Genomic DNA, 15,230 nt, shown 5'->3' on the forward strand with positions numbered 1-15,230 from the left:
GCAGTGGCACAATCTCGGCTCACTGCAAGCTCCTCCTCCTGGGTTCATGCCATTCTCCTGCCTCAGCCTCCCAAGTAGCTGGGACTGCAGGCACCCGCCACCACGCCCGGCTAATTTTTTTGTATTTTTAGTAGGAGACAGGGTTTCACTGTGTTAGCCAAGATGATCTCGATCTCCTGACCTCGTGATCCGCCCACCTCAGCCTCCCAAAGTGCTGGGATTACAGGCGTGAGCCACCGCGCCCGGCCCCTGGAAAGCATTTCTGGAACTACTCTGGGCCAGAAGGGAATCCATTGCCCTAAAGGGAGAGAACCAGGCCTGGCAGCATTCACCACAACCTGACTGAAGAGCCCTTGGGCCTTAAATGAACTTCGATGGTAGCCAGGCAGTACTGGCCACGGGACTGAGGCAGTAGTGGTCACGGGGAGAGACTCTTCTACTTGAGGAAAGAGGAGGGAAGAGTGGGAAGAACTTCATCTTGCAACATAGGTGCCAGCTTAGCTGCAGTACAATCCAGTACCAGGTAGAGTCCTAAGATTCCTGACTTGAGGCCCTGGCTCCTTGATAGCATCTTTGGACCTACCCAGGGCCAAGGGGAACCCACTGGCCTGAAGGGAAGGACATAAGATTGGCTGGATTCACCACCTGCTGATTGTAGTACCCTTGGGCCTTAAGTGCATATAGGCAGTAGCCAGGCAGTGGTCACCATGGGCATTGGGTGAAACCCAGTGCTCTACTGGCTTCGGGTCTGACCCAGTGCAGTCTCAGTGGTAGTGGTCACAGGACTGATTGTGTCACCCCTTTCCCAGACCCAGGTGACTCAGCACGGAGAGACAGAGACTTTGTTTGGGGGAAAGTGAAGGAAGAGAACAAGAGTCTCTGCCTGGTAATCCAGGGAATTCTCCCAGATCTTACCCAGGACCACCAAGTTGGTATCTCTAATAGTCTGCAAGAGCCACAGCATTACTGAGCTTGGGGTGCCCCTTGATACAGCTACAGTCATCAAAGACTTAGATCATAACACACAAGTCCTTTAAAATACAAGGACAGGTACAAACAAGCCCAGGTTGTGAAGACTACAATAAATATCTAACCCTTCAATGCCCAAACACTGATAAACATCCATAAACATCAGTTCCATCCACGAAAACATAACCTCACTGAACAAACTGAATAAGACACCAAGGACTAATCCTGGAGAAACAGAGTTATATGACTTTTTAGACAAAGAATTCAAAATAGCTCTTTTGAGAAAGCTCAATAAAATTCAAGATAACACTGAGAAGGAATTCAGAATCCTATCAGATATATTTAACAAATACATTGAAATAATTTAAAAGAAGCAAGCAGAAATACTGGAGTTGAAAAATGTAGTTGATATACTGAAGAATGCATCAGAGTTTGTTAACAGCAGAATTGATCAAACAGAAGAAAGAATTAGTGAGTTTGAAGACAGGCTATTTGAAAATACACAGTCAGGCCAGGCCCAGTGATTCATGCCTATAATCCTAGCATTTTGGGAGGCTGAGGTGGGCGGATCACCCGAGGTCGGGAGTTCAAGACCGACCTGGCCAACATGGCAAAACCCCGTTTCTACTACAAATACAAAAATTAGCCAGGCATAGTGGTGCATACCTGTATTCCCAACTACTCAGGAGGATGAGGCACAAGAATCCCTTGAACCCAGGAGGCAGAGGTTGCAGTGAGCTGAGATTATTCCATTGCACTCCAGTTTGGGTGACAGAGTGAGGCTCTTTAAAAAAAAAAAAAAAAGACAAAGATGAAAGAAAGAAAGGCTGGGAGAGAGAGAGAGGGAAAGAAGGAGAAAGGAAAGGAAAAAGAGAAAGGAGGGAGGGAGGGAAGGAAGGAAGGAACGAACAAACAGTCACAGGAGACAAAAGAAAAAAGAGTAAAAAACAATGAAGCACACCTACAGAACCTAGAAAATAGCCTCAAAAGGGGAAATCTAAGAGTTATTAACCTTAAAAGGAAGGTAGAGAGATAAATAGGGGTGGAAAGTTTATTTAGAGGGATTATATCAGATAATTTTCAAACTTAGATATCAATGTTTGAGTACACGAAGGTCATAGAACATCAAGCAGATCTAACCCAAATAAGACTACCTCAAGTCATTTAATAATGAAACTCCCAAAGGTCAGAGATAAAGAAAGAGTCCTAAAAGCAGGAAGAGAAAAGTAACAAATAACACAAAGGAGCTCTAATACTTCTGGCAGCAGACTTATCAGTGGAAACCTTACAAGCAAGGAGAGAATGGTATGACATATTCAAAGTGTTGAAGAAAGAAACTTTTATCCCAGGATAGTATATCCAAACATGAAGGAGAAATAAAGACTTTCCTAGAAAAGCAAAAGCTGAGGAATTTCTTCAACACCAGACCTATCTTATAAGAAATCCTGGCCGGGCGCGGTGGCTCAAGCCTGTAATCCCAGCACTTTGGGAGGCCGAGACGGGCGGATCACAAGGTCAGGAGATCGAGACCATCCTGGCTAACCCGGTGAAACCCTGTCTCTACTAAAATATACAAAAAACTAGCCGGGCGAGGTGGCGGGCGCCTATAGTCCCAGCTATTCGGGAGGCTGAGGCGGGAGAATGGCGTGAACCCGAAAGGCGGAGCTTGCAGTGAGCTGAGATCCGGCCACAGCACTCCAGCCTGGGCAGCAGAGCGAGACTCTGTCTCAAAAAAAAAAAAAAGAAAAAAGAAATCCTAAAAGATATTTATTCTGAAAGAAAAGAATGTTGATGAGCAAGAAATCATGTGAACGTACAAAACTCACTAGCGAAGAGGCAGAGCAAGATGGCAGAATAGAAGGCTACAGTTTGTCCCTGCTACTGGAACACCACATTTTAATAATTATCGACACACAGAAAAGCACCATAACAAGAACCAAAAAATCAGAGGAGCGATCATAGTACATGGTTTTAACTTCATATCACTAAAAAGGCATTGAGGAGGGCAGTCTTGAATCACCAATGCCACCCCTCCCCCATCCCCTGGCAGCAGCCATGTGGCACAGAGAGAATCTCTGCACTTTGGGGAGAGAAAGCACAGTGACTGGGGTACTTTACATTGGGGTACTTTACATTGAACTCAGTGCTGCCCTGTCACAGCAGATAAAGCCATGAGCCCAGCACCCACACATGCAAAAAAACATTTGGACCAGCCCTAGCCAGAGGGGAATTGCTCATCCCAATGGTTGGAACTTGAGTTTCTCTGGGGTCCCAAGTAAACTTGAGAGGCGGTCTAGGACAATAAGGACTACAATTCCTAGGCAATTCCTAGTGCTAGACTGGGCTTAGAGGTGGGCTAGCTTAGCTGTGTAGAATAGAACATCAGGCGGCCGGGCGCGGTGGCTCAAGCCTGTAATCCCAGCACTTTGGGAGGCCGAGACGGGCGGATCACGAGGTCAGGAGATCGAGACCATCCTGGCTAACACGGTGAAACCTTGTCTCTACTAAAAAAATACAAAAAACGAGCCGGGCGAGGTGGCGGGCGCCTGTAGTCCCAGCTACTCCGGAGGCTGAGGCCGGAGAATGGCATAAACCCGGGAGGCGGAGCTTGCAGTGAGCTGAGAGCCGGCCACTGTACTCCAGCCTGGGCAACAGAGCGAGACTCCGTCTCAAAAAAAAAAAAAAAAAAGAATAGAACATCAGGTAAACTGCTAAAATGTTTTATCATAATCCCTGGCTCCCAGACAACATCTCTGGACACACCTGGGACCTGATGGAACTCACTGCCCTGAAGGCAAAGGTCTTGGGCAAGACCCAGTGTTGACAGGGCGTGGTGGCTCACGCCTGTAATCCCAACACTTTGGGAAGCCAAGGCAGGTGGATCATTTGAGGTCAGGAGTTCGAGATCAGCCTGGCCAACATCTCATCTCTACTAAAAATACATGTAATCTCAGCTACTCAGGAGGCTGAGGCAGAGAATTGCCTGAACCCATGAAACGGAGGTTGCAGTGAACCGAGATCATGCCACTGCACTCCAGCCTGGGTGACAGTGAGACTCCGTCTCAAAAAAAAAAAAAAAAAATCAGCGCTGTGCTGACTTGAGGTCTAACCCAGTGCAGTCCCAGTGGTGAGGCCACAGATGCTTGCATCACCACACTGCCACCTACAGGTGGCTCAGGACAGAGAGCGAAAGAGACTTCATTTGTTTGGGAGAAAGGAAGAACAAGAGTCTCTGCCTGGTAATCTAGAGTATTTTTTCAGATCTTAGCCAAGACTACTAAGGCAGTACCTCTGAGTCTGCAAAAACCACAGCGTCAGTGGGATTCGGGCCCAAGTCTCAAAGCCAGACTGTGAAGATTACAGTAAATACCTAACTCTTCAATACCCAGACACCGACAAATATCTACAAGCATCATTTCCATTCAGGAAAACATGACCTCACCAAACAAACTAAATAAGGCACCAAGGGCTAATTCTGGAGGAACAGAGATATCTCTGACCTTTTAGACAGAAAATTCAAAATAGCTCTTTTGAGAAAACTCAAATTCAAGACAAAAGACAAAAAATAAAAATAAAAAATGAAGCACACCTACAGGATCTACAAAATAGCCTCAAAAGGAGGAAAATCTAAGGGTTATTGGCCTGAAAGAGGAAGTAGAGAAAGAGATAAAGATAGCAAAATGTTCAGAATTAGCCATCTAAAAAAATATGAAAGAAAACAAAAATAAAAAAGAAAACTTACTCCAAGGAAGAGATAATATCAGAGAACTTTCCAAACCTAGAAAAAAAAAAAATCAATCTTCAACTATAAGAAGGTTATAGAACACCAAGCAAATGTAACCAAATAATCAAACTCCCAAAGGTCAAGGTTAAAGGCAGGGCCCTAAAAGTGGCAAGAAAAAAAAAAAACAAAAACAAATACCATACAAAGGAGCTCCAATATGTCTGGCGGCAGACTTTTCTGTGGAAACCTTACAAGCAAGGAGAGAATGCCATGACATATTTAAAGAGTTCCTTGTCATCCCATTCTTTCCTTGCTTGTAAAGTTTCCATTGAAAAGAAAGAAGGACCTTCTGAGACAAACAAAAGCTGAGGGATTTCCTCAACACCAGACCTATCCTACAAGAAATACTAAAGGGAGCTCCTCAATCTGAAAGAAAAGATGTTGATGAGTATAAAGAAATCATCTGGGCCAGGTGCAGTGGCTCACGCCTGTAATCCCAACACTTTGGGAGGCCAAGGCGGGCAGATTACTTGAGATCAGGAGTTTGAGACCAGCCTGGTCTACATGGTGAAACCATGTCTCTACTACAAATACAAAAATTAGCTGGGTGTGGTGGCGGGTGCCTGTAATCCCAGATACTCAGGAGGTTGAGGTAGGAGAATCTCTTGAACCCAGGAAATGGAGGGTGCAGTGAGCCAAGATCGCACCACTGCACTCCAGCCTGGGTGACAGAGTGAGACTCTGTCTCAAAAAAAAAAAAAGAAGAAAAGAAAAAGAAATCATCTGAAGGTACAGAACTCACTGGTAATAGTAAGCACACACACACAAAAAGCACAGAGACACATTTAACAGAGACAAAGAGACACATTTAACTTATAAAGATGCACATAGACTTAACATAAAGGGATGGAAAAAGATATTCCATGCTAATAGAAACCAAAAGAGAACAGGAGTCACTATACTTATTCAGACAAAATAAATTTCAAGACTGTAACGGTGGTATGTAGACTACTCTTAGTCTTAAGTAGAAAGACTAAATAATGACCCGGGCTGGGTGGCTCATGGCTATAATACCAGCACTTTGGGAGGCCGAGGCGGGTGGATCACCTGAGGTCAGGAGTTCAAGACCAGCCAGGCCAACATGGGAAAACCCATCTCTACTAAAAATACAACAAATCATCTAGGCATGGTGGTAGGCTCCTGTAATCCCAGCTACTCAGGAAGCTGAGGCAGGAGAATCGCTTGAATCCAGGAGGCAGAGGTTGTAGTAAGCTGATATTGCACCATTGCACTCTAGCCTTGGTAATAGGAGTGAAACTGTATGTCAAAAAAAAAAAAGACTAAATAACCAATCGAAAATAACACTTTTCTTTTCTTTTTTTTTTGAGACAGAGTCTGTCTCTGTCACCCAGGCTGGAGTGCAGTGGTGGGATCTCTGCTCACTGCAACCTTTGCCTCCCAGGTTCAAGCAATTCTCTGCCTCAGCCTCCCAAGTAGCTGGGATTACAGGCACCCGCCATGATGCCCAGCTAATTTTTCTATTTTTAATAGAGATGAGGTTTCACCATCTTGGCCAGGCTGGTCTTGAACTCATTACCTCATGATCCACCCACCTTGGCCTCCCAAAATGCTGGGATTACAGGTGTGAGCCACCATGCCTGGCCTTAACTACAACTTTTCAAGACATAGATAGTACAATAAGACAAAGAGAAACAAAAAGTTAAAAAGCAGGGAAATAAAGTGAGTGTAGACTTTTTATTTTCTTTTTGTGTGTTTGTTTATATATGCAATCAGTGTTGTCATTAATTTAAAATAATGGGTTGTAAGACAGTATTTGCAAGCCTCATAGTAACCTCGGATAGAAAAACATACAATTGATACACAAGAAATAAAAAGCAAGAAATTAAAGCATACCACCAGAGAAAATTACCTTCACTAAAAGGAAGACAGGAAGGTAGGAAAGAAGGAAGAGAAGATCGCAAAACAACCAGAAAACAAAGGTAAGAGTAAATCCCTACTTATCAATAACATTGAATGTAAATGGACTAAACACTCCAATCAAAAGACACAGAGTGGCTGAATGGATAAAAAAACAAGACCCAATGATCTCTTGCACACAAGACACACATTTAACTTATAAAGATGCACATAGACTTAACATAAAGGGATGGAAAAAGATATTCCATGCTAATGGAAACCAAAAGAGAACAGGAGTCGCTATACTTATATCAGACAAAATAGATTTCAAGGCCAGGCGCGGTGGCTCACGCCTGTAATCCCAGCACTTTGGGAGGCCGAGGCGGGTGGATCACGAGGTCAGGAAATCGAGACCATCCTGGCTAACAAGGTGAAACCCCGTCTCTACTGAAAATGCAAAAAATTAGCTGGGTGTGGCGGCGGGCGCCTGTAGTCCCAGCTACTTGGGAGGCTAAGGCAGGAGAATGGTGTGACCCCGGGAGGCGGAGCTTGCAGTGAGCCGAGATCACGCCACTGCACTCCAGCCTGGGCGACTGAGCAAGACTCCGTCTCAAAAAAAAAAAAAAAAAGATTTCAAGACAAAAACTGTAAGAACAGATAAAGAAGGTCATTATATAATGATAAAGGTGCCAATTCAGCAAGAGGATATGATTATTAATATATATGCACCGAACACTAAAGCACCCAGATTTTATAAAAGCAAATATTATTAGAGCAAAAGAGAGAGATAGACCTGAATACAATAATAGCTAGACACTTTAACACCCAACTTTCAGCATTGGACTGATCTCCTAGACTCCTTTTCTCCCAGACAGAACATCAACAAAGAAACATTGGACTTAATCTGCACTATAGAAAAAATGGACCTAACAGATATTTATAGAACATTTCATCCAATGGCTGCAGAATATATTCTTCTCCTCAGCACATAGATCATTCTGAAGGATAAACCGTATGTTAGAACACAAAACAAGTCTTAAAACATTCAAAAAATTGAAATAATATCAAGCATCTTCTCTGACCACATTGGAATAAAACTATAAATAACAACAGGAATAATAGGAATTTTGGAAAATATATACAGACATTGAAATTAAACAATATGCTCCTGACAGTGGGTCAATGCAAAAATTAAGAAGGAAATTGAAAAATGTATTGAAATGAATCATAATGGAAACACAACATACCAAAACCTATTGGATACAGTGAAAGCAGTACTAAGAGGGAAATTTAAAGCTATAAGTGCCTACATCAAAAAATAAGAAAAACTTCAAGTAAATAACCTGATGATACATCTTAAAGAACTGGAAAAGTAATGCCCAGGCATGGTGGCCTGTGATCCCAGCATTTTGGGAGGCCAAGGCAGGTGGATCACCTGAGGTCAGGGGGTTAAAACCAGCCTGGCTAACATGGTGAAACCCCAGCTCTACTAAAAATACAAAAATTAGCTGGGCATGGTAGTGTGTGTGTGTAATCCCAGCTACTCGGGAGGCTGAGGTAGGAGAATTCCTTGAACCCAGGAGGCGGAGGTTGCAGTGAGCTAGGATTGTGCCATCGTACTCCAACCTGGGCAAAAGAGTGAGACTCCGTCTCAAAAAAAAAAAAAGCTCTGGAAAAGTAAGAGCAAACTGAACTCACAGTTAGGAAAAATAAATAAATAAATAATAAGGATCAAAGCAGATATAAATTAATTGGAAATGAAGAAAACAATACAAAAATCAACAAAACAAAAAGTTGGTTTTTTTGAAAAGATAAAACTGACAAACCTTTAGCCAGACTAAGAAAAAAAGAGAGAAGAACCAAGTAAGTAAAATCAGAGATGAAAAAGGAGACATTACAACTGATATGGAAGAAATTCAAGGATTATTAGTGGCTTCTATGAACAACTATATGCCAATACATTGGAAAATCTGGAAGAAACAAATACATTCTTAGGCACATACCACTTATCAAGATTGAACCACGAAGAAACTTAAAACCTGAACAGACCAATCACAAGTAATGAGATCAAAGCCAGAATAAAAATTCTCCCAGCAAAGAAATGCCTGGGGCCCAATGGCTTCACTGCTGAGTTTTACCAAACATTTAAAGAAGAATTAATACCAATCTTACTCAAACTATTCCAAAAAATAGAGCAGTAGGGAATACTTCCAAAGTCATCCTACTGCCGGGCACGGTGACTCATGCCTATAATCCCAGCACTTTGGGAGGCTGAGGTGGGTGGATCACCTGAGGTCAGGAGTTCAAGACCAGCCTGGCCAACATGGGGAAACCCCATCTCTATTAAAAATACAAAAATTAGCCAGGTGTGGTGGCACATGCCTGTAATCTCAGCTATTCAAGTCATCTACCCACCTCAGCTCCCCAAAGTGCTGGGATTACAGGCTAACCCCTGGTGTTTTGATAACACCTTTTCTCTAAGATCTAGAACAAGATAAGCATGCCCACTTTCAGCACTCTCATTCAACATAGTACTGGAAGTCCTAGCTATAGCAATCAGACAAAAGAAAGAAATAAAGGAAACCCAAAATTGAAAGGAAGAAGTCAAATTATTCTTTTTGCAGATGATAGGCTTTTATATTTAGAAAAACCTAAAGACTCCACCAAAAAACTCAAATTCAATAAAGATAAACAAATTCAGTAAAGTTGCAGGATACAAAATCAACATACAAAAGCAGCAGCATTTCTTTCCTTTTTTTTGAGGCAGAGTCTTGCTCTGTCGCCCAGGCTGGAGTGCAGTGGTGTGATCTCAGCTCACTGCAACCTCCACCTCCTGGGTTCAAGTGATTTTCCAGCCTCAGCCTCCCGAGTAGCTGGGATTACAGGTATGCGCCACCACACCCAACTAATTTATTTATTTATTTATTTATTTTTGAGACGGAGTCTCGCTCTGTCACCTGGGCTGGAGTGCAGTTGTGCAATCTTGGCATACTGCAACCTCTGCCTCCTGGGTTCAAGTGATTCTGCTGCCTCAGCCTCCTGAGTAGCTGGGACTACAGGCGTGTACCACCATGCCTGGCTAATTTTTTTGCATTTTTAGTAGAGACAGGGTTTCACCATGTTGGTCAGGCTGGTCTCGAACTCCTGACCTCGTGATCCGTCCACCTCGGTCTCCTAAAGTGCTGGGATTACAGGCACGAGCCATTGTGCCCGGCCAAGCAGCAGCATTTCTATATGCCAACAGTGAACATCTGAAAAGGAAATCAAGAAAGTAATCCCATTTACCACAGCTACAATTAAAATAAAATACCTAGGAATAAACTTTTTTTTTTTTGAGACGGAGTCTTGCTCAGTCGCCCAGGCTGGAGTGCAGTGGCGCGATCTCGGCTCACTGCAAGCTCCGCCTCCCGGGTTTACGCCATTCTCCTGCCTCAGCCTCCCGAGTAGCTGGGACTACAGGCGCCCGCCACCTCGCCTGGCTAGTTTTTTGTATTTTTTTAGTAGAGACGGGGTTTCACCGTGTTTGCCAGGATGGTCTCGATCTCCTGACCTCGTGATCCACCCATCTCGGCCTCCCAAAGTGCTGGGATTACAGGCTAGAGCCACTGCGCCTGGCCCCTAGGAATAAACTTAACCAAAGAAGTGAAAAATCTCTGCAATGAAAGCTATAAAAAACTGATATGGCCAGGTGCAGTGGCTCACGCCTGTAATCCCAGGGAGGCCGATTTGGGAGGTTGAGGCGGGTGAATCATGAGGTCAGGAGATTAAGACCATCCTGGCCAACATGTTGAAACCCCATCTCTACTAAAAATACAAAAATTAGCTGGGTTTGGTAGTGTGCACCTGTAGTCCCAGCTACTCGGGAAGCTGAGGTAGGGAAATTGCTTGAGGCCAGGAGGTGGAGATTGCAGTGAGCCAAGATCATGGCACTGCACTCCAGTCCGGGCGACAGAGCAAGAATCTGTCTCTAATAATAATAATAATATTAATAATAGGAATAATAATAACAACAATAACAACAACAACCAGGATGGGCATGGTGGCTCACGCCTATAATCCCAGCACTTTGGGAAGCCAAGGCAGGTCAATCACAAGGTCAGGAGATCAAGACTATCCTGGCTAACACGGTGAAACCCTGTCTCTACTAAAAATACAAACAATTAGCTGGATGTGGTGGCACGTGCCTGTAGTCCCAGCTACCTGGGAGGCTGAGGCAGGAGAATCACTTGAACTCGGGAGGTGGAGGTTGCAGTGAGCCGAGATTGTGCCACTGCACTCAATCCTAGGCAACAGAGCAAGACTCCATCTCAAAAATAATAATAATAATAACCAGAATATATAAGGAGCTGAAACAACTCAATAGACAAAAAATCTAATAATCCAATTAAAAATGGGCCAAAAATCTGAATAGGTATTTCTCAGAAGACATACAAATGGCAAACAGGTATATGAAAAGTACTCAACATCACTGATCCTCAGAGAAATGCAAATCAAAACTGCAATGAGAATCATATCACCTCAGTTAAAATGGCTTTTATCTAAAAGACAGGCAATAATGAACGCTGGCAAGGATCTGGAGAAAAGGGAACCCTTGTACAATGTTGGTGGGAATAAAAGTTTGTATAACTACTATGTACAACACTTCGGAGGTTCCTTAAAAAACTAAAAATAGGCCAGGCGCAGTGGCTCACACCTGTAATCCCAGCACTTTGGGAGGTCGAGTCAGGCGGATCACGAGGTCAAGAGATCGAGAACATCCTGGCCAACATGGTGAAACCCCATCTTTACTAAAAATACAAAAACTAGTTGGGCGTGGCGGTTCACACCCTTAGTCCTAGCTACTCGGAAGGCTGAAGCAGAAGAATCACTTGAACATGGGAGGCAGAGGTTGCAGTGAGCCAAGATCGCATTACTGCACTCCAGCCTGGTGACAGACCAAGACTCCATCTCAAAAACAAACAAACAAACAAAATAGGCTGGGCGCAGTGGTTTATGCCTATAATCCCACCACTTTATGAGGCTGAGGCAGGCGGATTACAAGGTCAGGAGATGGAGACAACGGTGAAACCCCGTCTCTACTAAAAATACAAAAAATAAACTAGCCAAGTGTGGTGGCGGGCGCCTGTAGTCCCAGCTACTTGGGAGGCTGAGGCAGGAAAACGGCGTGAACCCAGGAGGTGGAGTTTGCAGTGAGCCGACATCGCCCCACTGCACTCCAGCCTGGGTGACAGAACGAGACTCCGTTTCCAAAAAAAAAGAACTGAAAACAGAGCTACCATATGATCAAACAATTCCACTGCTAGGGGTATATCCAATAGAAAAAAAAATCAGTATATCAAAGAGATATCGGCACTTCCATGTTTATTGCAGCACTATTCACAATAGACAAGATTTGGAAGGAACCTAAGTGCCTATCAACAGACGAATGGATAAAGAAAATGTGGTACCTACACACAATGGAGTACTATTCGGCCAAAAGAAAGAATGAGATCCTGTCATTTGCAACAACATAGGTGGAACTGGAGGTCATTACAGTAAATGAAATATGCCAGACACAGAAGGGCAAACTTTACATTTCTCACTTATTCGTGGGAGTTAAAAATTTAAATAATTGAGGCCCAGAGCAGTGGCTCATGCCTGTAATCCCAGTACTTTGGGAGGCTGAGGCAGGCAGATCACGGGATCAAGAAATCGAGACCAACCTGACCAACATGGTGAAACCCCGTCTCCACTAAAAGTACAAAAAGTTAGCTGGGCGTGGTGGCAGGCACCTGTAGTCTCAGCTACTTGGGAGGCTGAGACAGGAGAATCACTTGAACCTGGGAGGCGGAGGTTGCAGTGAGCTGAGATCACGCCACTGCACTCCAGCCTGGCAACAGAGCAAGCCTCCGTCTCAAAAAATAAAAAAATAAATAATTAATTAATTAAATAAAATTTAAATAATTGAACTCATGGAGAAAGACAATACAATGATGGTTACCAGTGACTGGGAGGGTAATGGGGATAGAGGCGAGTGTGGATGGTGAACGAGCACAAAAATACAGTTAGATAGAATGAATAAAATCTAGTATGTGATAACACAAGGTGATTAAAAAATTTTTAAAATAATTGTATGTGATACTAAGTTTAGCATAAAAACAGGTTTTAGACAGAATCAGCTTATATATCATGAAATCTCTATACTTAGCCATGGACAACAGTATTTTCCATCTTAGTCCATTTTCTGTTGCTTGTAACAGAATACCTAAAACTCAGTCATTTATAAAGAAACAAAAATGTATTTCTTACAGTTCTGGAGGCTGAGAAGTCCAAGGTTGATGAAACACATCTGATGAGGGCCTTCTTGCTGATAGGGACTCTGATGGGGATGCCTGTTGGCAGAGGGCATCACAGGTTGAGGGGGTTGAGAGTGTTAGCTCAAGTCTCTTTTCCTCTTTTTTTTTTTTTCTTTTTTTGTGAGGGACAGAATTTCACTCTCATCTAGGCTGGAGTGCAGTGGCATGATCTTGGCTCACTGCAACCTCTGCCTCCTGGGCTCAAGTGATATTCCCACTTCAGCCTCCCAAGAAGCTGGGACCACAGGCATGCACCACCACACCCTTCTAATTTTTGTATTTTTTGTGCAGATGGGGTTTTGCCATGTTGCCCAAGCTAGTCTCAAACTCCTGAGCTCAAGCGATCCCCCAACTCGTTCCTCGGCCTCTCACAATGGTGGGATTACAGGTGTGAACTACCGTACCTGGCCCTCTCACCCTTGTTTTTTTTTGAAATGGAGTCTTGCTCTTGTTGTTCAGGCTGGAGTGCAGTGGTGTGATCTCAGCTCACTGCAACCTCCACCTCCCAGGATCAAGCGATTCTTCTCCCTCAGCCTCCCAAGTAGCTGGTACTACAGGCGGGTGACACCACATCCAGCTAATTTTTGTATTTTTAGTAGTGAAAGGGTTTCACCATGTTGTCCAAGCTGATCTTGAACTCCTGACCTCACGTGTTCTGCCCACCTCAGCCTCCCAAAGTGCTGGGATTACAGGTGTGAGGCACTGCACCTGGCCAGCCTCTCTTCCTCTTCTAAAATAGCCTCCAGTCCGACTCCCATAGTAACACATTAATCCATTCATGAGGGCACAGCCCTCATGACTGAATCACCTCTTAACGGCCCCACATTTCAATATTGGCACATTGGAGATTAAGTCTTAAGCGTTTTGGAGGGGACAAAACATTCAAATCATAGCGGTTGCTTTCTCATAACATTGATTCCTGCAATAATGCTGTTCTGATAATGTGACTGTCAGTTGTGTTTACAATAAAGTATATGAATAAATGTGTTAAGGTTTCATTAATAACAATTAATAAAATGTGTTTATGTTACACTATGTAAGAGCTGCCATGTAGAAGTCTCTTGTGTTTGGTTAGTGCAAGTCTGAATACCTTACAGAGCTCCAGTAAAAGTTTGACCTAGGAAAAGATTTTAGACAGAATCTGCTTATGCATTGTGAAATCTATGTATTTACCCATAGACAACTGTGGTGGCAAACCTGAGGGATCTCAGCTCACTGCAACCTCTGCCTCCCGAGTTCAAGAGATTCTCCTGCCTCAGCCTCCTGAGCAGCTGGGACGGAGGCATGTGCCACCACCACACCTGGCTAATTTTTGTATTTTTAGTAGAGATGGGGTTTTACCATGTTGGTCAGGCTGGTCTCGAACACCTGACCTCATGATCTGCCCACTTTGGCTTCCCAAAGTGCTGGGATTACGGGCATGAGCCACTGCGCCCAGCCATATCCTGGGGATTAAAATCTCTTACATCATTATTTTTTTCCCTAAATATTTCTGGTGAAATATTTTTAAAGGAGTGAAATGTGTATTTTTGCCACTTGGGATTTATTCTGTCATTCAGTCTAAAGACCTTCTTCAGCTAAGTGTAATTATTCTCAGCTATAGGTCCTACCAGGCTCAGTCTGATTTGTTATTTATGTTCCTTTTCTTTTTTTTTGGAGACAGAGTCTCACTCTGTCACCCTAGCTGGAGTGCAGTGGTGCCATCTCGGCTCACTGCAACCTCCGCCTCCCAGGTTCAAGCAATTCTCCTGCCTCAGCCTCCCGAGTAGCTGAGACTACAGGCGAGCACCACCACACCCAGCTGATTTTTTGTATTTTTAGTGGAGATGGGGTTTCACCATGTTAGCCAGCATGATCTCGATCTCCTGACCTCATGATCCGCCCGCTTTGGCCTCCCAAAGTGCTGGGATTACAGGCGTGAGACACCGCGCCCAGCCTTACTGTTCCTTTTCACAAACTTTAGAACTGAAGAAAATTTTAGGCCAGGTGTGGTGGCTCACACCTGTAATCCCAGCACTTTAGGAGGCCAGTGTGGGTGGGTTATTTGAGCCCAGGAGTTTGAGACCATCTTGGGCAACATGTTGAAATCACATCGCCACAAAAATTAGCTGGGGGTGATAGTGTGCATCTGTAGTCCCAGCTATTCAAGAAGCTGATGTGGTAGGATCGCCTGAGCCCAGGGAGGTCAAGGCTGCAGTAAGCCATGATCGTGATACTGCACTTCAGCCTGAGTGACAGAGACCCTGTCTAGAAAAAAAAGAAAAAGCAAAAATTTTAGAAGCAAA

Source organism: Piliocolobus tephrosceles, chromosome 6 (genome assembly GCF_002776525.5).
Source record: "Piliocolobus tephrosceles isolate RC106 chromosome 6, ASM277652v3, whole genome shotgun sequence".
Lineage (NCBI taxonomy): Eukaryota > Metazoa > Chordata > Mammalia > Primates > Cercopithecidae > Piliocolobus > Piliocolobus tephrosceles.